Here is a 23,697-nt window from a genome sequence, read left to right as displayed (position 1 = left end):
AAGATGTAGCAGAAGTGGCCGCGGGTGGAGGGGAAGGTGGAGAGGTGTGGAGCGAGGGAAGGACTCAACCATCACTGCTGACCTTGAAGATGAGAGAGGGGCCAGAACCCAGGTAACAGTGGTCGTGGGCACTGCGAATGACATCTGCCCATCACCAGCAATGAGAGACCTCAGTCTCTACCACCGCTGAGGGCCACGCTTGGCTAACGACCTCCAGACCCCCAGTGAGGATCACAGCTCTGCTGACCTCTTGATCTGGTCTGGGGAAACCCTATGTCCACTGTCCATCTACAGATCTGTGAGAAATTAGACGTGTGTTCCTCTAAGTCTCCACGTCTGTGGCAATGGAAAGCTAAGGCCACTTCTTTCCCTACCCTGATGACAACCTCGCCTCAGAGGGATGGACGGGAAGCTGCCCTGCAGTGAATTCCGCTGAGATCTGCTCCTCCTGGGGTTTTTATCATTGCTTGGGAGGCCTGTGGTTTTCTTTTTGTTGTTATTATTTCTTGGTTTTGCTTTCATGTCAAACTTTGTCTGCTTCTGAGTGAAGAGACTTTAGGCAGCAACAATCAGGAGGGAGAAGTGTTTTGAGAAGATGATGATGTTCCCTGAGATTCCTGCAGCACCCGGACAGGAAGCTGGACCCGTGGGTGGGGTGAGCCTACTGGTCACCTCGGGGTCTTCCAGCACAGGTTCTGCACTCGGCGTCCCGCCCTCCCTGGCTGAATGTCACCTTTCCTTTTCCTGGACCCCCGCTCTCACTTAACTTTTCTCATGGGCCTTAGGCTGCCCTGAACCCCGGCTGGCAGGGAGACCTCTCCTGGGACCTGGTCTCAGCATCCTACTAGGTTTCCACATATAAAGACGCTGTTAGGAAACTGGTGAGCATCTGCAGGAGGACACAGGGGCCTCCAGGACACACGCGCCCTGAAGGAAAGCAGTTCCCGAGTGTCCCTGCGATTCCTTAGGGCACCATCATCCCTGAGCGCCAAGGCTGCAGGAAGATGTGTCAAGCTGCCCCCTGAGAGAGTGAGCCGGGTCTTCTAAACCTCACCTGCCTGCCTGGGCCAAGCCCTGCCTTCCACACCAAGCAGGTGACTTGGCTTGGAGCCACAGGGGACCATGCTTGGGGGAGCCACTCTCTGGAGGTGTCTCTGGTACCATCAAGCACAGAAGCCAAGTTGTGATGAAGGGGCGTAGGGTGGGCTCAGCTGACGGTCGGCGGGGGCCCCAGGGCTGGTCAGAAAACGTGATTACAGGACATGGTTACTAGGCATGATGGGACTGAGCAACCCTCTTTCCCAGAATCTTGAAGCCACCGAGGAAAGAAATTCACCTACTTCCAGCTTCTGTGACCATATTCAAAGGGACATGAGGCAAGCAGGGGACCACCCTTTGCTATGTCAGAAGATCTCCCAGACAGTGGGCGCAGAGCCTCTGCATGTGGCCCCAGGGCTGGCCTGGCGGTCGCCTCCGCTGCACTTCCCAGGCCCCTTTGATCTCTGGCTGCCAGTATGTCCTGGTGCTGGGCATTCCCAGGACTTATCATAGCTTCCTCCCCCCTTTCTTCCTCTTGTCACAGCCAAAGTTTTTCATTGTCTAGATTATCAAGCACGACTCAGGAGAGGCATCTCATAGAATTTGCTTCTCATTCCGCTACCTGTAAGAATTTCTCCTTGCTGTTTACTCTTTAAACATGTCTGTCAAGTTATATAATTGCTATGGGCACAGCTATCTGTCTAAACTCACTGCTCAGGAGCATGGGAGCAGAGGGATCCTCAGGATAAAAAAGAAGGAAAACAGGGACAAACTATGGAATCAGAAATTCTGGGTTTAAATTTCTGACTACTCCGCGGTAGCCTTCAGTAATCGTTAAATTTCTTTTTGTGCATCTCCTTAACTATAAAATAGGAAGATGAGGCCAATTCATTGTGAAGACTCACTGGAAACCTGTGTTCCTGCGTCTCCCACCTCCCCTCTCTGCATCCCACCTCCTCCACCCACCCTCGCTCCTCCTGCTTGGGTCACGCCTCACACGGTTCCAGAAGTTGTTGCTCAAACACACCAGCACTTCCTACCAAGGACACGTGTGTTCTTTTATCTCGCCTTGGAAAGCTCTGTCCTGGTGACCATGAGGTCTGCTCCCTTGTGTCGTTCCCTGATGACCTGTGTCCCACAGCGGCACCTCACTGTACCCCTGCTCACCCCCTTGAGAACTCTTCTTCCTCGGCCTTATTACCACCAGACACATTACGTCTTCATTTATTTTGCATATTGTCCTCCCCCCACCCACCCCACAGAGGGCCAGGGTCGCTTCTTTTGTCCACAATTCACCTGCAGCAAGTAGAAGTATGTCCAGGGAGTGGCTAAAGGGACTTAGGTAAAGTCCCACACCGGAGGGAAGCAGAAGTCACTGCTAGACACGGAACATTTGAGAGAGAGAATTGTCTCAAAGAAACTTTATGGAGTTTTTCTTTGTGATTAAAACCTTAAACTTATTTGATAAATTGGAATTTAAACTTATTTCACTCTGAAACCTTGAGAGTAAGGAAGAGTTTGCATCCTGGGAACCAGGTGTAGTCTCCTTAGAAGCAGCTATATACTGCACCAGAGGATGACTTGAGGCAGGTTACTCACTGAACAGGTGACAAGCCAGGAGGTTCGAGGTGAGGGCCATGTTCTGCTCTCAGGAGGTCCTGGATTGGGCCTCCCAAGATCTGGACTCTGGCCCTTACTCGGTCGCCTAACAGCTGAGGGAACTTGATTAGAGTTTTCCCTTCCTGCGTCTGGGGTTCTCTTCCCTTTAAATGATATAAAAATAGCCACCGTGTCACAATGCGTCCATTTCTTGTGAAATGTGCCTCCCTTACAAGAAAGGAGGCCCCCGTGTGTGGGTATTTTGCAAAGCGCTCCTGGCTACCCGGGACTGGGGGTTGTTACCATTGTTTAGCGAGGACTGTAGCCTCTTCAGGTTCTCCTGACCTGGTACTTAGTCATTTGTACAAGACTCTGAAGTGTTAAGTACATCTTGCAGGTTTCTTCCCAGTCTGCAGCTTCCTTTGCTCTGAGCTTTGATAGCTGTCTGGCACATTCGCTTTTATACTGCAATGGTGCTTCTCTTCAGGAAGCACAAGTTGCTCTGCGATAAGTATCTCATTCATTCTTAGGATCTGAGCAAGTGGGGCGGGGGGGAGATTCTCTGAGGCCAGGACCTGGGGAAACAGGATCAGGAAGCCCAGAGTTTGTCTCACCCTGTGTCGTCCCCACTCCTAGGGTCCATGGGAGGTGGACCTCTGTCTGGCCTGCTCCATCTCTGCCAGAAGTCCAGGTTGGGGTCTGTAAGTGCTGGGTGGCGCTCTCCCCTGGACATTGACTTCTGCTCTTTTCCAGTTTTCTCTTAACTCAGCTCTTGTCCACCAAGCAGCCACAGGGGCAGGTTCATGGAGGACCAGTGGCCCGAGGAACCAGTGTCTCCTTGGAAGCCTCTCAACCTCTCTCTGGCTGCTCAGAACTTAATACTTGAGAGACGAGGGTTGGTGAGAAGGAAATTCGTTTTATTCAAGAACCAGAACCTTGAGAGAGTGGGGGAGGGGCTGCTGACTCAGAGCCTCATCTTCAGGAACTTAGGGGCACAAAGGACGGCGGCGAGTAGGAGCAGGAGACAAGCGGCAGGGCGCTACACACTGAGCAGGCCCTCCCCACTCAGGGCTTGAATACTGCAGCTGACCTTGCCCTGGGACAAGGCACAGCTTTTCTGCAAAATGAACATCACAGCCATTCACGTGCTTTGCCTTGGGAAGAAGGGAAGAGCTTTACAGAATTTAGTGACTTTATTTTAGACCATCTTTACATCCTGGCCATTCATCCACATGGCACCCAATATCTCATAACGGAGAGCACTTGCCTGGCTCCCGGGGTCACTGGAGGCCCCTTCCAGTCTCCAGGAGGCAGTCTGTCAGCCTCAAGGCTGAATTCCTATAGAATCTGACCATTCTGACATCACCTGAGACCCTGACCCACTTCTTTTTAGAATGTAGACCACTGGCAAAGGAAGGGGAAGGAGCCTGGGAAAGGCAACTCCCGAAGGAGCGGCACCCCGACCTCTTCCCACACCAGCACCTCTGCCTCCACCCACCCTGTCACCTCTGCCACCCAGGGTGGCTGGCCAGAGTGTCCTGCTCCAGGCAAGGTGGATCTCTCTGGCCCTGGATCTGCTGCGGGCCAAGAGGGAACTGGCTTTCTGTGTCTCGGGCTCATTTTCCCCTTTATTCCATTTGACATGATTGTTTTATTTCCTCTTTGCTTATTTATTTTCTGATATCCCACTATGCAGAATATGTTTTCAATGAAGAACTGATAGCAGGTATTTCAGGTTCATTCCATACAGTTTCTGTGGCTGATATTCCACTCTGCTGCTGTGGCTTAAAACAAATGAGGTCGCCCGGCTGCATTCAAATGACTCTTTTGTCAATGGACTCTGAAATTTGAGTTTCATATATTATCCATGCCATGAAATTTTTTCTCCTTTCAATGTTTATTACGTTTTAAGATATTAAAAAAATATTCACAGCTTTCAGATTGTACAGAAATAGGTGACAGACTGGATTTGTCCCGTGGTCTACAGTTTAATGAGCCTTGCAATAGATTGTAAGTCCAGGAGGACAGGAATGAGTTCCTCCGCTTCATCAATGAATCTCTAATAGCTAGCAGCATGCCTGGCACAAAATGGAGGTTCAAGAAACACACATAAAATGAATGAACCAATGAGGCCAAGTTCAAAACAAAAGATTTGTGAACAGGTAGGAAGACCAGAGGAAAAAAATCAATAGCAAAAATCTGAACACAGTAAAGCTTCTGGTCAAAAGTTGAATGAACACAGGTCACTAAATACTATGTCAAAATGTCCACAGCCAAATACACACTGTCCTGTGCTAGGCGCCAGTCCCCCCCCCAAGGGGAAGAGGCCCTCCCTGACAGATTGAGAGTGCTGTGCACGCCGTGGTCCCTGTGGGGTGTGAGCACACAGGACACATGGGACCCGGATAGTCAGTGAGAGAAGGAGCTGCTGGTATGTAGACTCAGGGGGTCAAGATTTGGGTAATCCGAGTAACATGAAGAAAATCTTAGAGTTTAAATTATTTGTCATTAAATGCTAATAGATCAAATTGATTTAAGAGGCTATTAATTCAGTCGGTACGGCTGTGATCGTGGAGACAAGATGATTCCTAAGATGAGATCCTACCGCAGATGGCATTGTGTTCTTGGCTTCTATGCTCTTGCAGAAAAGGGTTTCAAGAGAAGTGAGACTTAGCAAAAGTATATCAACGTTTAAGGAGAGAAAGAAGGGGGCACCCTCAGGGAGAGAGCAGGTCCTCTCAGAGAGCAGGGGCCAGCTCCCTTCTTGGTGTCCCAGCTTCTGCTGGGGTGGGAGGGGGAGAAGGTCTGGACTGAGCGTCACCTCTGGGCTCTGGGTGGACAGCCTGTGTAGCTAACTACCTGAGGGCAATTCAGTGACCTGTGTTCTGGGCCTGGCTGACAGGTCCTAACCAGAGCTCTTTCTGCAGAACTCATGTCAGTGGCTCCAGTCTCCATCATGTTTCTCAGTCCAGGAACCTCTGTGTTGTTTGTGCAGGGTCTTGCTTATGAAGTCTTAGCAACTCGGCCCTGCTGAGCACACGAATCTGTGCCCTTTTGTTCTTACCCCTGAATTTCTCGATCTTCCTCTTGTAAGAGGGATCATTATAGGGCTGACATCAGGCAAGGGTCCTGACATACTGTCTTGTCAGACCTGTGGTGTCCCTGAGGGCTGCTTATTGACTGATTCATTCTGCACTAGGTATTTCCTTAAACTCCTGGACCACCTCATCTAATGCTACCTGACAGTAGTGCACACCTATAAACCCAGCTACTTGGGAGGCTGAGGCAGGAGGATCACAAGTTCAAAGCCAGTCTGGGCAACTTAGCAAGACCCTGTCTCCCAATAAAATAAAGAACAAAAATAAAAAGGAGTAGGGACATAGCTCCATAGTAGAGTGCTTGCCTGGCATGTGTGAGGCCCAGGGTTTAACCCCAGGAACTGCACAAAAAGAAAATGAAAGAATTACTGATTCAAAATACAAATAATTCAAGATATGTTTTCTAAAATAACTATGCCAGTTTTAATTTAAGTGGTAGTGAAAATAGTAGTTTGAAAATGTGTACGTGTTTGTGTGGGTGCTTGTTGCATCCGGCCTAGTCAGCAAAAAGAAAAAGAAATCCTTTCTTTCTGCTCCCCGGGGTGCTTTTAGTTAAATGGCTCTTCCCATTTTCCTCGCTGCCTGTCTGTTCACCATACCCTGACCCCCTCATAAGGCCTTTCTGACTGTCTGCATGAGGCTCCTGTATTTTCAGTGTTAAGGGAGAACCTTCTGATTTCAAGTTCCCTTTCAAAAAGGATCTTTTACCTGGAGTCCCCTGGAATTGGGGTGGAGGGCTGTGTCTCACAGGGGCAAAGGCCTGTGTCTTTGAACATCAACAGGAAATATTGTATTTACTGTCCGTGGCGTTTAGTTGAAATCAGGATTTGACTGTAAGAAACCAACCATGTCAATATTGGCAGTAACTGTGACTTTGCCACCAAAGGAAATTATATATATATTTTTCTAATCACATCACAGATGCTGAAATATGTTTTATGCTCATTGCAACTTCAAAATCACATTCGTTATTAGATCTGCTACTTGGTTATAATGGGTTAACTAATTTAAGGGGTTAATTAAGAAAGATTTATTTCACTCTACTACAGAAATATTTTTATAATTGAATTTCAGCAGAATTTACTTGCTTTGTAATTCTATCTACTTTTAAATGAATTTAAAAACATTATTATGAGAAGGAGATCCATAGGCTTCACCAGGCTGCCAATGTGGTGGTGCACAAAAAAATTAAGAATCCCTGCCCTGGACTAACACTTTTTCTTTTTCTTACTCATCTTCATGGGTAAAGAATGAACTCACCCAGTTCATAAGGAGCAGGACATCTTCAACTCATTCCCACTCTCATCTCTCCTACAGAGGCTCAGTCCTGCCTCCCGCCCTCTGCGGTGAAGGGAGTTGTCCAAGGCAGACCCTGCCCAGGCCACTTGCAACCATCCTAAGATGGGCAGACACCTTTGCTTCTGGGGTGCAGTATTAGGAAGCCCACAGCAGCCTTATCTCCGAACCCCAGACTCTAGTCTATCTTCAATCATCAATAAAATTGTTATTTTGACCATTAGTCTAATTTCTGTGTCTATACCTAAACTGGTTCCAAACTTGAAAGGAGAACAACAGCACATTATGAGACTCTTAAGACCTTAATATTTTTGCAAATTCTATTCAAAATTTATCTTTCATTTTTCTTCTTCTTTTTTAAACTACAGAAATGATTTCTGAATTGGTTAAATCATTCTTTTCTTTTTAATTCCACCCACTGCCTTAAGCTTAGTGAATTCATGCTATTAAATAAATGATCTTTCATATTTTCTTCTAGTTTCTTTTAAAGATTGAGTATTTCACTTTAAAACCTTAATTAACCTGGAATTTATTTTATTGTATACCATGAGATGATGGCTCTCCAAATGGATATTTTTCAAATTTTAAATAACTAACAAAATTAATCCAATGACTGTTTGTTGAACCTTCCTTCATTCTTCTCTCACTCCACAGCAAATATTCACTGCGTGCCTCCCCTGCTCAGGGTCACTGCCCAGGGCTGCTCAGGACGATCCCAGCTCCTGGCAGCAGAGGAGCAAGCTTCAGAGAACATAGGCTCTTTGGGTCCCTGCTCGGGTGGCGTTTGGTCTTGGTCCACTGGCTGAAGACCAATCACATGGCCAAGCGTACCACCCACGCAGGAGGCCACTTTCCAAGGGTCTGTTTGCAGGGAACCGCGGTGTCCCTTTTTAAACCATCTAGACCGTAGACCTCTTAACGTGTTTAAGAGACCTGGAACATCTTTTCCTTTCAGACTTCATTTTGCCAACCTCCACAGAGCTCCTGAAGGGGATACGATTGGCATTTTTTTTCCAGATTGTGATAATCCTATTAATTTGGAGAAATGAAAATTCAGGAAGCTGACTCTGTATTTAGAGTCATAGTGTGTATCTTCCTTTAATCTTCTGATGGGATCCTTGTGCCTGAGTTTGATCTTCGTTTAGATCTCCTTGGTCCTTTGATGCTTTGTCTACATGCCACACTCCTACCCGGCATTAGTTCTCCTGGGTGGGCTGGATCCTCTTCCAATCTCCAGTCTTGTCGGCTGTGACTTCAGTTAGGGTGGTGGTATGTAGAAAGAAACAGGAATAAGTACACGGAAAATCAGCCTCTCCTTAATCCTGTTGATGTTTTTCTGTGGAAAGGAAGAATCCTCCGCCTAGACACCTTGGCAAAATGGTTCTCACCCAAGGAGATGGACCAGATGGCTCCGACGGGCAGTTCAGTACTTTCTGTCCTCCACTGAAATGACCGAGGCTCAGCGCAGTGCCCTGGGCAGGGAGGCCGTAATGAGGCGGGAGTAACGGCCACTGGCACCTGAGAAGCTCTGCTGCCTGGGAGAGAAAGAAAAGGAGGCTGGGAACTGGCCTGGACGTGAGGTGGTCACCTGACTAGATGTGTGTCCAGGACTGTGCCCAGGCGGGAGGACTGCAGGCAGCCTCGGGACGTGGGACCTAAGTTAGCTGGGAACACATTTCACAAACAAATGTTTCCTCCTGAGATCATGAGTGGTCCAGGCAAAAATGACCCAATCAGAATCCGAGCCAGGGAAGACCTCCCACGTGGGCTGGGGACCTCCCACATGGGCTGGGGACCTCCCACGTGGGCTGGGGTCCTCCCGTGGGTCTGGCGCAGCACTAGGCATGTCCACTGCCAACAGGGGCTGGCCTCCAGCTGTGTCCTTCATGGGACCAACCCCTCGGGACTCCCATCGGGACAAGCACACCTGGCTGTGCACTCCATGCCACGTGGGACCCACCTGGGGGGAGCTGCAGGTAATGGCCAGCCTCCCTGCTCCATCTATCAAGTAGCTCAGAGGAAACCAGGAGCAGGTCTCAGCAGCTGCCCAGCGACCCTGCAGACAGGACTCTGCCAGCTCAGAGCCCCAGGTAGACCCTGTCCCAGGAGTCGCTGCCTTCTCGTGACACCCACGCTGACAGGTCTACAGCAGTGCCATCACAGCCTGGTCAGCCCAGCTCAGCCTCCCCGACTGCGGCCTCCCGCCCTCCAACCCCTGGCCTGCTGTCCTCTGGCACAAGGCCACCCTCAGGCCTTGAAACTCATGACTCTTTTGTGCTGTGTTGACCAAGTGACCTCCGCTGGCCACAGTCACTTCCTTTCATCTACTTCTGGTTTTTTTCAGGTTGCAGTTTGTCTCTGTCACCCTGTTTTATTTTTCACAAGTTCTTCATCGTGCACGTCTCTAAGCCGAGAATAACTTCTGAGTCTGGGAAGTGTAGGGCCAGCTCCAGAATATTCTTGGAAAAAAACTCAGAGCCTCAAACCAGGCTCTCTCTGAGAGGAGACGCAGAGGAGGACAAACGTTGCCCTCTTCGGGTTTCCCTGGCCGTGAGTTAGGTAGACCCCACCCAGGTCGGGAGGAAGGAAGCCCTTCCCAAAAGCAGCTCCCGGTTGGGTCAGTCCTTACCTGGAGTGTGCAATTCTTAGAGTGTTTGTGCATCCACTGGAAGAGTTTTGGGGAAAGACATGGACACCCTGTTCTGTTCCACATTCCCATTCACCTTAGTTAAGAAAGACCCTCACACCACATTAAGAGAACAAATCATAAAACTGTGTGATATCTCAATCAATATATAAAAATCATTTGACAAAGCTCAACATCCTTTGATGATAAAAAAAAAAAAAAAAAACTCTCAACAAACTAGGTATGGGAGGAATGTACCTCATCATACACAAGGTCACACACAAGGAGCCCACCACTCACATCACGTTCAACAATGAAACCTGAAAGCTTTTCTTCCAAGACCAGGACAAGACCAGGTGCCCACGGGCACCACTTCTATTCAACACAGCAGTGAGAGTCCCAGAGCAGTTAGAAAGCTGAAAGAAGTGAAAAGCGTCTAAATGGGACAGAAAGAAGTAAAGTTGTCTCTGTTTGCAGAAGACACAATCTTACACATAGAAGACTCTAAAGATTCCATCAAAAAATTGTTACAACTAATGAATTCAATAGAGTTTCAAATACAGGCTGGGGATGTGGCTCCAGCGGTAGTGCGCTCGCCTGGCATGCGTGCGGCCCGGGTTCGATCCTCAGCACCACATACAAAGAAAGATGTTGTGTCCGCCGAAAACTAAAAAATAAATATTAAAAATTTTTCTCTCTCTCTCTTTAAAAATAAAAATAAAGTTTCAAATACAAAATGAGTTGTATTTCCATATAGTAACAATTAAGAAAACAACCTCATTTACAATAGCATCCAAAATGATAAAATAATTAAGAATAACTTTAACCAAGGAGGCAAAAACCTATACACTGAAAACTATAAGACTATAAGAAGAAATTTAAGAACACACAAATAAATGAAGAGGTATCCCATGGAAGAATGAATGTCATTTAAAATGTCCAACTACCCCAAGTGATCTACAGATACAATGCAATCTCCAGCAAAATTCCAAGAACAGCTTCACAGAAATAGAAAAAAAAAATCTGAAATTTTAATGGGTTTTTAAGAAAAAGAAATTATTTGATTTTTTTTGATTTGCAAAAGAAATGCAAATCAAAACCACAATAATATACAATCTCACCCAGTAACAATGTCTATTATCAAGAAAATTTTTAAAAATAACAATTGCTTGGTGAGGGTATGGAGAAAATGGACCCTGATACACCGATGGTAGGAGTTGAATTAGTTTAGCTACTGTGGAGAACAGTACACAGGTTCCTAACAAAACTAAAAATAGACCTACCATATGATCCACCTGTCCTACTCCTGATATATGATTAAGGAAATAAAATCACCACAACAAGGGAATACAACACACTGAAGACCTATTCGCTGAAGCACTATTTACCTAGCCAAGACATGGAGTCAACCCACGTTTGTATTCATGGATGAATAGCAAAAGAAAATGATGTGCACATACACATGGAATACTACTTAGCCATAAAGAAGAATAAAATCCTGTCATTTGCAGCAAAATGTATGGACCTTAACAGCATTGCTTTATGTGAGCAAAGCCAGACAAAGAAAACAGACACTGCACATTCTCTGTCCTGTGTGGGAGCTAGAAAAAGGATCTGAATGTAGAATAATGATTATCAGGGGTCAGGAAGGGTGGGGAGAGAGGGATAAAGAAGGTTGAATAATGGGTGTGAGTTAGATAAAGGAATGAGTTATAATGTTCTGCAGCACAGGGGGTGACTTCAGTTCACAATGACAATCTTTTGAAGACCCAGAAGAGAGGAACTCAAAACACCAAACATGAGAATGTGACAAGGAGAGAGAACTGCTAATTACCCTGATCTGCTCCCTGAGTGCATATGCATGTGCTGAAATATCAAACTGTGCCCCATTAAACATGTGCAATTATTATATGCTCAGCAAAAAATGAAATTTAATCAAAAAATATATATACTATAATGCTATAGCAATCAAAGCAGCACAGTACTGGCACAAAAACAGACACATACACCAATGTGACAAAATACAGCACCCAGAAATAAAGCCACATTTAAACAGTCAGCTAATATATGAATGCACAACGGGGCAGGGAGAGTATCTTCAACCCACAGTGTCAGGAAAACTGGATATCCACATTCAACATAGGAACGTGGACCTCCGTCTCCTACCACTCATAAAAATCAGCTCACCCTGGAAGAAGACTTGAACGTAAGACCCGAACCACAATACTCCTTAGAAGGAAACGGGAAAACCTCCTTGACAACCGGTCCTGACCGTGACTTTTTGGATATGACACCAAAGCAAAAATAAACGGGAAGGGCTGCATTCAGCCAAAAGCTCTGGGCAGCAACAGAAACAAGGAGCAAACGCTAGGCCACCTACAGAGAGGCAGGAAATTCCTACAGGCCGTGTGTCTGATAAGGGTTGATGTCTAAACTATCCAAAGGCAAATTAATCAATTATGCAGTTAAAAGTGGCAAAATATCTGAACAGACGTTTTCCAAAGAAGAGACGCAGCTTGCTAACTGGGACCTGCAAAGGTGTTCGCTGATCATCAGGGAAATGCCATGGTTCCCGCCCTGAGAGGAGCTCTGCAGAAGCCAGGGTGAGTGACTAGAAGGTAGGGAAGGACCACGTCAAGGCTGACCGAGAGACGGAGGGCTATGAGGTCCTGGGGACGTTTAACTTGGCATAGAATGGTCCAGTTTGGGAAAGGAGAAAATTATGGGATATGATAGTTGTTTTCATATACCCGAGTATGGTATATGGAGGATGATCGATTCATTCTGGATAATTCCAACTAAATAGGGGAGAGCAGTGATGAGTAGGACCGATAGGTGAACTCTGTTGGGAGATGATTTTTAACTCAATATAAAAGAGTGCTTCGCTAACTTCATGGAGGGAGCGTCTGCCCCTGGGGATGTTCAAGTAGACCATAAAACCTCTTTACAGAGGACTCCTGCACTGGGTGGTGTGACAGAGCTGATAACCCCTTAAGTTCAGCACTAACATGTTCTGGTCTTTGCATCAAGAAGAGAAAAAGGAAAGTGAAGTCCAGCAAGGCTGATACTTACTGAACGTCCACTTGGTGCTGTGACGTTGTGGTCATTGGGCCAAGTGCTGGGCAAAGTTCTCGAGCTACCAGGAAGAGCAAGGTAAGACTTCTTGACTCATTCACTCCTCCATTCATGTAACAGTATATGCACTTGCGTATGAAGAACAGAGAGCAAAGTAGACCACGCCATTAATCCTACCTGAGCAGGTTGGCAAGGACTTCACAATTGAGATAATGCCACTCCGGCTCAGAGCAGGACAAGTCTTCACCCAGGAAGCTGGTCTGGACAGAGGGGTTTCCACGCCAGGCACCAGAAGGGAGGAGACTCGACCCTGTAAGTAGTAAAGAGGGAGACTGCTTCTCTCCTCCAGCATCTGTCCCAAGTCTGTAAGGACAGGACTAGCATCACTCCAGCTCTCCGTGGTAAGGCTAAAGGAGGCCAGAAACCTTTGGCTTTTTCCATGTGCCTCACCAGAGAGCAGATCAGGAGAGGACAGGGGAGGGAAGGTGGGTGACAGGGGACATCTGGAAAGGGATTGAAATATTCCAGAAGCTACTACAAGCCAGTGCCCGTGGAGTCGGGCAGGGCACCCCCCTCAATCCCTCCTTACTCAGGCCAGTGAGTAGACTCTGGCTTTTCCCTTCTACCTCACATAGATCACCAGGTGCCTAGTGTGAACATTTTCCCCAGGTGTCCTCTGTGCTTGTCCCCTGTCACTTATCCATTCATTCAGCAAATCTTCACAGAGCACACACCGTGTGCCCAGCACTGTTGAGAGACTGATGAGCTAACGGCAGGTTGACTGGAGGGTACAGCCGACCCACGGGGCATGTCTTCTCTGCTCCCTTCCCCACACTTCCTGGGCCCAGCCCTGAGAGCAGAACAGACAGACTTGGAGGCAGCTCTTTCTTCAAAGCAGCCTTCTCTGGACTGGGTGTGGCTCAGCTGTGCGCCTGCCCAGCTTGCCTGGTGCTCCCCCAGCCCTGGGTTAACAAAAAGAAAAAGGATTCTCTAAGGGGATCTGGTTCTTGACTTGCAGCCTCTGGATAAACCCTTGACTATAATTCTCAGAGCCCAACAGACCCAGAAAGGAATTTATAGCTGTATCTGAAGAGAGTGCCTAAGGACTTTATGGAAATAGTGATTGAAGGTGGTTGAACTTCTTGGTATCATATTGCAATTTATAGAAAATTAAAGAAAGTTCTCAGCCTGTTTCTGTAATTGCTATAATTTCTCACTACAAGTGTCCTCGTGGGTGATCTCTAGATACCTCTCTTCCTTTAACTCACTGAAGGCCAGCCTCCACTTACTGGCCAGACAGAAGTGGCTCTTTTCTGCTTCTGAGGGAACCCAACAGCTTCCTGTCCCTTGCTGGGGCCCTGACTGCTCTCTTGAGCTCTCCGTACCTTAGTTCCTCATACATAAGAAAACATAACATCAGCAAGGCTAGGATCCTAGTGACGACGGAACGCATTATACTGCAAAGTGCCTGAGAGTACCCGGGGGGTCACGTCTCATGTCCTGGGAGTCCACACTCACCGTCACTGTGGCCCTGGTGCCCCGCCTACTCTGGTTCTACCCCATCAAATCTACAGGCCACAGGGTACAGCGCCTAGACTCCAGCAGGCACCCCATGAATAACCGCGGGATTCGTGATCTGATCGGAGCCTGAAGCGGGAGCCGTGGCCTCTAGAATTTCACAGTCTGGAAAGGCAGACGCTCCACTCTAGGGCTGGCTGGAGCCCCGGAGCAGCACTGAACCCCACAACCGGCTGCAATCCTGGGGAGCGGGCTCCTTCTGCCAGGAAAGATTGAAGAGGGAGCCCAGAGCTGCACCATCATTTACAAATTCTGTCTGACTGACTCTGGGCCCAGACCTCCTCCCTCCTGCTGTACTTGTTCAAGGCTGTTCAGAAGGGGGAAAGGCAGAGGAGGAGTAACCAGTCAGATCCAAGCCCCAAGCTGGAAGATGCCACACGGCAATTCTTTTCCAAAGTTTGTCACTGTCCCAGGCAGGCAACTGATGCTCACCTGTTCCTAGGGGATGGTGGTCCTCAAGAGCAGCTGCCTCCCCCAGTCACGCTTCCCGCACCCCCCAGCCACAGTGCTCTGTCCCTGGCTAAACACTGGCAAACGCTCTCCCCTTGTCCTGCTCCCTACCTAGCTATGTTCAAGGCTCCCTGTCATTTGGTGCTTCCCCCAGTTGTCCCCTCCTCCAACCCCACACACCATCATGAAGAGGGACCATGTTAGGGGACAGATGATAACTGTGGGAAGTGCCCACAGGGTAGGGCTGAGGGACAAAGTTTCTAAGCCAGGCAGAGCCAGACAGGGTTTTTAGGAATTAGAAGGCTCCACCTCCCTCTCACGGAGGACAACGCCATTGGAGGTAGGATTTATTCACAACCTGCCTCCTAGCACAGGCAAATGGAAGGCTGCGGAGGGCAGCTAGGCTGACACCAGGCCCTGGGTTCAAGTCCCAGCCCAGAAGGAAGAGGAGAAGGAGGTGGGAAGGAGAGAAAGGGAGGAGAGGGAGACGACTTAGAGGAGAGTAAGGAAGGGGAGTGCTTCTCAGACCCTGGTGCATGGCACAGTTACAGAGGGCCGTAGAAACCCCCACCACACACACACACACACACACACACACACACACACACACACGGAGCTAGCTAGAATAAAGGTTTCTGGGCCTCCACCCAAAGATTCAGGTTCAGAACATCCAGAAACCTGTTAATGTCCTCTAAGCAATTCTAGTTTGTGGGCAGGTGTGGAAGCCACCGGGCCACAGGCCTCTGTTCTTAGAGGTGGAGGCAGCCCTAGCCAAGAGGAATCCATCAGCCTGCTCCAGCCTGGCTGGGGACAGACAGTCTCTAATTTCCCCTGGGCCTTGGTGGCAGGCAGTGCAGCAGTGACAGGAGCAAGACCTGTGTGTGTTTATTTGCAGGCAGCAGGACGCGCCGTTTGATTGTTCTCTGCAGGGGCCAGGAGGCCGTGCCCAATTTTCTTTGGTCTGACACTTAAGAGATTTTCACTGCGGCTTTTCACAGAGCTGAACAAAAGCTGCAAAAGGCACAAGGTAAATATGTCTTCTCAGAGGTGCGAACGTAGAAGTGGTTGCTAGGAAGGATGTGAAGGGTCTCCAGAGTTTGAAGGGCATTTGAAGGTCACAGCTTGGATAAGCCTTTGATTCAAACAAGTCGCTTCTCCAAATGCCCTTCCATGTTAAAACTCACCATCGCCCCCCTCCCTTTGCTCCCAGATGCTCAGATCAGGGAGCAGCATGGGTAAGCGGGGGTGGGAGATGCTATGTTCGTGGATCCAGCAGAGGGGAAATATGGACCCCGTCCACCTTCCTTTTTAGGACTGCCTCCCTTCCTTTGCACAGAGTGTTCCCTCTAGGGACACAGTAATGACACTGAGAGGTGGGAGAGTGGGAAGCAGAGCGGAGGAATGGAGAAAGGGAATGTGAAGGTAAACGGGCGTCTGCTGCCACAACTGGACAGCTTCTCTTCTGTGACAGTTCAGCAACATCCAAGAGCAATCAGAGTGTGACTCTCGCAGATGCCTAGAGGAAGTGCTGCAGGCAGAAGGGACCACAGTGCAGAGCCCTCGAGCCAGAGGACCCAGGGTCCCAGTGCCTGGGGTGCAGTGAGCAAAAGAAGAACAAGAGAACGTGGCATGGAGAAGTGGTGGAGTGAGCGGGTACAGCCCAAGGAAACCCCAGGACAGCTACAGCCTCCAACAGTGGGCAGTGCTAGAGCAGAGGTTCAGCATCACCATTCTGCGCCTTAACCAGGTGACAGTGGCTGCTGCACCATGACTAGACTGAAGGAGGCCGGAGCAGAGGTGGGGAGACCCATTCAGGGGCCACTGAATCCTGTGAAACACACTCGTGACCAGACCAGGGTGAGGACAGTGGCAGTGATGAGGTGGTGATGGAATATGCTCCTAAATACTTCAGTGACAGAGGAGCAAGGAAAGAGAACGCGCAGGGAAAGGGTAACTTTTGAGTCTGAGAATGGCTTATAGGGGATCATTATTCTATTCTCTCTAATGTTGTGTATTTTGGGGGAGGGGGTACTAGAGATTTAATCCAGGGGTGCTTTACCTCTGAGCCACATCTCCAGCTCTGTTTTTATTTTGAGATAGGGTCTCACTAAGTTGTTTAGGGCCTTGCCAAGTTGCCCAGGCTGGCCTTGAACTTGCCATCCTCCTGCCTCAGCCTCCCCAGCTGCTGGGGTTACAGGTGTGTGCCACTACAGCTTCTACTTTTGCATATTTCAAACCTGTTTAGGGAGGTGGTAGATGACTAGGAAGCATTGTATGGGAGAATAAGCACCTAGAACCATCTTGGGACCCAAAGCAGGGTTTTATCTTTTCAGACGCTTGAAAATAAAGAACATGTGAAAAATTGTGTTCAGGGACAGAGAAAAGAGCAAGAAGAAAAAAAGGAAGATCATGTTGGATGACCTCTAAATTCCCAGGAAAGGAGGGGATAAAGTCGTCTCTCCCAAGGGAAGAAACAGAACATCCAGGTTGGGGCTTGAAGAGGGAGAGAAGATCCAGCACCTTTAACGCAGCTGACGTCGGAGCAAACGAATAGTGGAAGAGAATCGGAACTCAGGGGAGGCAGGTGCGTGTTCGCACAGAAAACTTGTCAGAAATTCTGAGACCTGGCCAAGTTTCTGAGACCTACACTGTTCCTGGGGATTTCAATCCTCCCTCAGGACCTTGCTCCGTGAAGGCCAGTCCTCCTGTGGACAGAGGTGCCTTTTCCATTCCTATTACTACCAGGTCCTTTGGGTTTGTTTCTTCCCTCCACAGTCCTGCCACGAGTTCCCAGAATTCGAGGGCACAGAGTCCGAACACTGGATGTGAACCTCTCTAGCAACCTTGTGATTACAGTGGTCTAAGGAACATTCACCCTACAGTGACCTTCACCATTCAGAGGAATTAGCAAGTCATATGAAATCCCGTAATCGGCATTATGGACAGGAAAGGATGGGAGGGAAGTGGCCAAGGGCACAGGGCTCGCTGTGCTCCCCAGAGGAAGGGGGAAATGCATTAAGAAATCCTGGCTCTGGTTTGCTCCAGGGCCTGGCACAGCCGTCAGAGAAACTTCCACTTCCCCACTCCTGCTCAGGGCTGCAAGGCCCCTGGCATCATGGAAATTTCCTGAACTTGTGGAAAGCCCCAGGAGTGCCCACAATGCTGGGCTGAAGGACAGGTCTGGCTCTCTGAAAAAGAAGGATTTGTCAATCAAATGAATAGTATCAAATAGATCCCCAGGGGATCCTTTAACATGCACGTGAAAATAAATAAAAGGTACTCTTCATATGATATGGCATCTTTGAAAGACGAGCCTAACAAAGCCTAGCTCGGAACAAGTGCCAGAAAGTATCCGCCCTCCTGAAATCGGGGTTTAGAGAATGAAAGGGGCACGTGGGCCTTCTGGGGGCTCAGCACACCCCGTGTGGCTCTGCAGGTGTGCACAGTCTGTGAAATCACCCCCTGTATACATATGACCTTCAGATCGTTCTTATGTATCTTATACTTGAATCAAAATGAATTTTAAAATTAATTCTTCAATTAAAATTCATATAAAATCTTTAAAAAATGAGATCCATTCATTTAATTAGAGTGACCTCCACTTGAATTAACTAAAACACCTACTTGAAAATGGTAAACTGCAATGTGCCTCGGTGCCGACGTGTTGACCAGTTAGAACAAGTGAGGTTCCTCCAGCTTCCCACTGTGTGCTAAAGGCTTGGAGGGGTGCCTTTTCCCTCCCTTTCAGTCCTCACCAGCACTTTGGGGGACTTCCTTGGAAAGCAAGTGCAGGAAGAGGGGCGAGAAACCCGAGGTCCTGTGAAATGGTATGACAGTGACTTCCACTGCTCCCTGATGACGCAGGGCAACTCTGATCTTACAATTACTCGTGACCTGTGTGTGCTTACCACCTGCTGGGGTGCATCACCATGAGAACCGGAGCCTCTCACATTCTCATATTCCCACACCTACGGGTGCCTGCTTCACAGCAGATGCTCATTACACAGTGGTTTTGAACAAATGAATGAATGCAGGAATGACTGAATGGACAAATGGATGTGAAATCTAGCATTTGTTTTAGTTGAGTAGGACTCTTCAAACAAACCCTAGGTAAGACATACACCTGCGCCCCTACTACCACATAGAGTCAAAAGAGAAAACGTCTTTCAAGGAGTCCCTCAAGTTCTTCTTTGTATAAACTGTTTAACTAAATGTCAGGTTACTTTGTCCTTATTCTTATTGTCTAAAATGTTTCATCTTAATAGCACTTGAGAAAATGGATCTTTTCATTTTAAGTGTATTAGTGAATCTTCACATTTATGATAGTGTTACAGAGGACCCCAGGGAAGAATAAATGAAATATAAAAGTCAAAGGCTGACTCACTGATGATCATAAAAGAAGAAATAGCCTAGCCAAGGACAGAGAACTAGTTGGGTAAGCACAAAACAAAAAAAGGGGGAGGAGACACTGCAACAGGAGAGGACGGGGCTCAGGGAAAAGAAAGGCCTTTAGCCCCAGGACAGGGTGTGGCGATGGAGGGGCTGGCCATCTGAAAGACCTGCCCGTGCAGAGCTGGCCAAGGGCTGGGGCTGGAGCAGAGAGGCCTGCCTTGGGGCCCTGTAATGCACCCAGCACCCTTGGCACCCCCGCCCCCGAGGTCCTCTTGCGGCAGCTGTCTACAGTGTAGAGTGGTTGCCATGAACGCCTCCTCCCGGGTCTAGCGCTGGCATCTGGCCTCTGCCTCTTTCAGCCCTCTGTCAAACCGCACAGTCCCGAGCCTCATTCTGCCAGAGCCCCAGCTCTGTTCTCCTCTTAGAATTTCTTCTGCATGCACTTTTTCTTTAAATAAAAGCATTATTGAGAGAGAGTTCACAGGCCATGCCATTTATCCACTTAAAGTGTACCATGGATGGTCTTAGTACACTCACATAATTAGGCAAGCACCACAGTCGATTCCAGAATGTCTTCATCATCCTGGAAAGAAGCGTCCTGCCCATTTCCAGATTTCCCCCTCCTCCCCCTCCCCAGGCCTGGGCAGCTACCACTCTGCTTTCCGTCTCTTCGGATTCGTGCATTGTGGGCATTTCATGTGACCAGGATCATGCACGACGTGGTCCTCTGTGGCTGGTCTTTGCCCCTGGGCTTCACCCCTGTCCTAGCGAGTATCAGTACTCCACGGCTTTGTATTTCTGAATCGCGGCCCATTGTGTGAGTGTGCTACGTTTCATTTATCAGCTCATCAGCGATGGACACCTGGCTCAGTCCCACTCTCTGGCTCTTGTATCGCGACGACATAGTGTTCCTCCCTGGGACTTTAGAGCAGGAAGGAGGCAGGCAGCCATCTGGCCCCGCCCCCTTTGTTTTAGTCAGCTTTTTCACTGCTGTTTCTAAAAGATCTGACCACAAGGATTTTAGGAGAGGAAAAGTGTATGTGGGGACTCTCGGTTTCAGAGGTCCCATCCATAGACAGCAGGCTCCACTCCTCAGGGCCCGAGGTGAGGCAGGTCATCATGGTGGAAGAGTGTGGTGGAGGGAAGAGAGAGACTCCACCAGCCAAATACAAAATATTTGCCCCCAATGCCTCCTCCAGCCACACCCCACCTGCCTTCAGTTACCCCTCAGTTAATCCCGCTAGGGATTAATCCCTTGGTTGGGTTAAGGCTGTCACAACCCAATCATTTCTCCTCTGAACCTTCTTGCATGGTCTCACAGGTGAGCTTTTGGGGGACACCTCACATCCAAACCATAACACCCTTCAATTCAACATCCCTGAAATAATGTTTGGCCTCTCTGAATGGTTCCCAAAGCAGGCCACTCCCTCTTTCCTGCGAAGGGGGCTGCCCTCTCCTCCTGTTCCTGTGAAGCTCACCACCCCACTCCAGGACCGAACTGCAGTAACAATCAAGATGTTTTCCTCAGGTCCCCCCTGGGTCCAGCGTAGTCTCCCGGAGTCAGGGAGCTTACTCCTGTGTCTCTTTCTCAGCACTTAGCACTGTGCCCTAATGACTGTGTGCCTCCCGAGTTTTTACCAGGTTCCCCACTAAGAACGCTACATGATTCAAGACATTTCAATCTTACACTTCTGTGAAGGTTAATAGCGCGTTTCAGCTGTTCTCCGCAGGCCATTTGGACTGTGTGGGTTTGCACCCCAGCTTGACAACAGCACCCAGGTTTTCCCCTGAGAAACGGCTGTACGGTCTGTTTGACGTCAAACGCACTCTCAGCTCCAGAAAGGAGGTCCAGGGGCCAAAATTCCCTCTCTTTTCCTCCTTGAGCTAGCGTGGGTTTGGCTTTGCCACTTAAAAGAACCCCAGCCGTAGCGTCTCGTTTAAGGACTTACCTATTCACCCTCCTGCAAGTGAGACGCAGCAGGACTAGCCTCACCACCGCCCGCCCCGCAAGCCCTCTCCTCTCTAACCCACGCCATACCCTGCTCAGTGCTTTGTACACAGTAGACGCTAAATAAATGGTGACTGCTATTCTCCACACCGTCTTCTGAACACAGAAACAGAGAGCTCCCAGTGTTCAAAGATGGTGACTGAGATATGAGGCACTGTCTAAGGTGATACGTTGACAATCAGGAGTCCATGAGAAGAACTGCGCCCCTGGGGCAACCAGAGACTGCACCACTGAGCACCGCGGGCCCTCAGTCACATGCCACCACTGCTCCAGTCCCGAGTGTCTTCTCCTGCTTGTCTTCTTATCTATGTCCCGGGTCGAACCTCACTGAAATGGGTGGTTGCCTTCTGGTGTTATTGATAGCCTAGAAGCTGTCCACACCGCAGACATCCTCGGACTCTACGCACACGCTGCAGTCCGCCCATACAGTGGCGCCTGCCCGGCCGGCTGCTCCCACCCTCTGCGGCTGCTCTCCCCTTCGCTCCTTGGCAGTTCTGCACAGTGAGGTTCTGCTTTGTACTGCTGAGAGGGAAAACGCTGCTTTCTGTCTCCCCAGGAAATCCAAGACTTCGTTTGGGTCACTTGCCCTTGAGATACCACACGCGCTGGTCAGTTCTTGTCCCTGTGATCTAAAATACCCGACCAGAACAACTGACAGGGGAAAAGTTGGTTTGGGGCTCACAGTTTCAGAAGTTAGGCTCCCACTCTGGGCCTGTGGTGGGCAGAACTTCATGGCAGAGGGTCCGTGGTGAGGAGAGCTGCTCGGCTCATGGAGCCAGGAAGCAGAGAGAGGGGGTAAGGCACCAGGGACGAAATATAAGCCCAAGAGACCCACCTCCACGGTCCCCCCCAGTAATCCATTCAAAGTATTACTCCATCAAATGGATCAATCCACTCATTAGGCTACAGCTCACATAATCTCATCATTTCATCTCTAAACAGTCCTACATTAACAGCTTTTGGGGAACACCTACTTGCAAACCATAAGACTGTGCTCATCTGTACCAGCCCAAGATTTCCCACTTTTATGCTGAATTGCAGACTGCGATTAGTCTGAATTTCTTTCTTATCTTTTCAAGCAAAAGACTGTGTGTGTGTGTGTGTGTGTGTGTGTGTGTGTGTGTGTGGCTGGGGACGGAGCCAGGGCCTTCCACAGGCAGGCGAAGAAGCCTGACGATTCTAAACCGCATCTCTGTTCTCTCACTCCTGTGGGTGCGTTCCTCTGTCAGTGGTCTTCTCAAACTAGAGCAGGAACTCACATGATGTGGAGCTCCAGGAAGAACACAGAGTGCAGACATTCAGTGGAGCCAATTTCTAGATCCTTCTGTCTAAACCCTCCCGAGTCGGAGTAAGAACATGGCTGCTGGTGCCAGAGTTCCCCTCGCCACTGACCTCTCGCCCAACGTCATGTGAGGCACACTCCTGACGCCCACTGAAACTTCCTTCAGTGATCACCCAGCGTGAGAGAGGATCCAGGGCACCAGACACAGGGACAATTTTAAATATTATTTCTGTGACAAGAAAATATTTCTAATGACCTAAGAGAAAAAAATCTTCGCAAATCAAATAGTTCACGATTATTTGCTTTCTACAAAGTTGAACATGTTCATGAGGGATCATTAAGGATTTTTTTTAGATATTCTTATTCATTGTTGATGAACCTTTTTATTTATTTCTATGCAGTGCTGAGAGTCGAACCCAGTGCCTCACACATGCTAGGCAAGCGCTCTACCACCGAGCCCCAACCCCAGCCCAAGGATTATTTTTGATAAGCAAAAATTGTTAACTGTGACTAATACAACTCCCTTTCAGTTTCATCTTATTTATATGAAGATCCTCAGTATTCACACATATGAAATATAGAAACATTAGCTTACACTATCAATAAATAATATTCATCCAAGAACACATAAACAAATTTTAAAATAAAATCACTTTATCTGTCTCATTAAGATAGACATTTGCAATGAAATTTTGTTCTGTTGACTATTTATCAAAATTTATAACACATTTATAAACCAATGGTACAGCAATACTGTAGAGAATTATCATTCAATTTTAGATATTCTTAACACCTAGGGCCTTATGCCCATTTATAAAACAAAATTTTAATACCTTTTAAGAGAGAGGGAGAACTACGATAGAGTAATCATAAGATTTTGAACAATAAAATTATTTTACATTTGGACAAGATTCTGTAGGGAGTAGTGAAATGAGCATTTTATTGCAAGAAGGAAAGAGCACTGTGAAATTTCTGACAGTTAAAAAAGAATTGTTTATGTAACTTTTGAATATTTAAACGAGATGAATTTGGATTCAAATGGATATTTGAAAAGAGTGATGAGATCCATGTGTTTTTAGAGGGACCTGCATTAAAAGTATGTTTGGATGGAGGCAAAAATAAGAGGGTCACAAGTTGGAGACCATCCTGGGCAACTCCATCAGACACTGTCTCAAAATAAACATGTAAAAGGTTGGGGTATGGCTCTGTAGTGAGGCACCCCTGGGTTTGATTCCCAGTATTGGGACATATCTAT

At 48.1% G+C, this 23,697-nt stretch overlaps 1 long non-coding RNA gene across 1 annotated transcript; it reads right to left on the bottom strand.

Moving 5' to 3' along the window:
• Positions 1 to 7,391: 7,391 nt before the first annotated feature.
• Positions 7,392 to 12,583, bottom strand: LOC125618680. The gene is made up of 2 exons (XR_007350054.1): positions 8,992 to 12,583; positions 7,392 to 8,367 (listed from the first exon to the last, which is right to left on the bottom strand). It is a non-coding gene; the product is annotated as an uncharacterized LOC125618680 (long non-coding RNA).
• Between the last annotated feature and the right edge of the window lie 11,114 nt (positions 12,584 to 23,697).

Source organism: Marmota marmota, unplaced genomic scaffold (genome assembly GCF_001458135.2).
Source record: "Marmota marmota marmota unplaced genomic scaffold, marMar, whole genome shotgun sequence".
Taxonomy (NCBI): Eukaryota; Metazoa; Chordata; class Mammalia; order Rodentia; family Sciuridae; genus Marmota; species Marmota marmota.
Note: the sequence above shows the minus strand (reverse complement) of the source record. Positions and strands in the feature narration are given on the sequence as shown.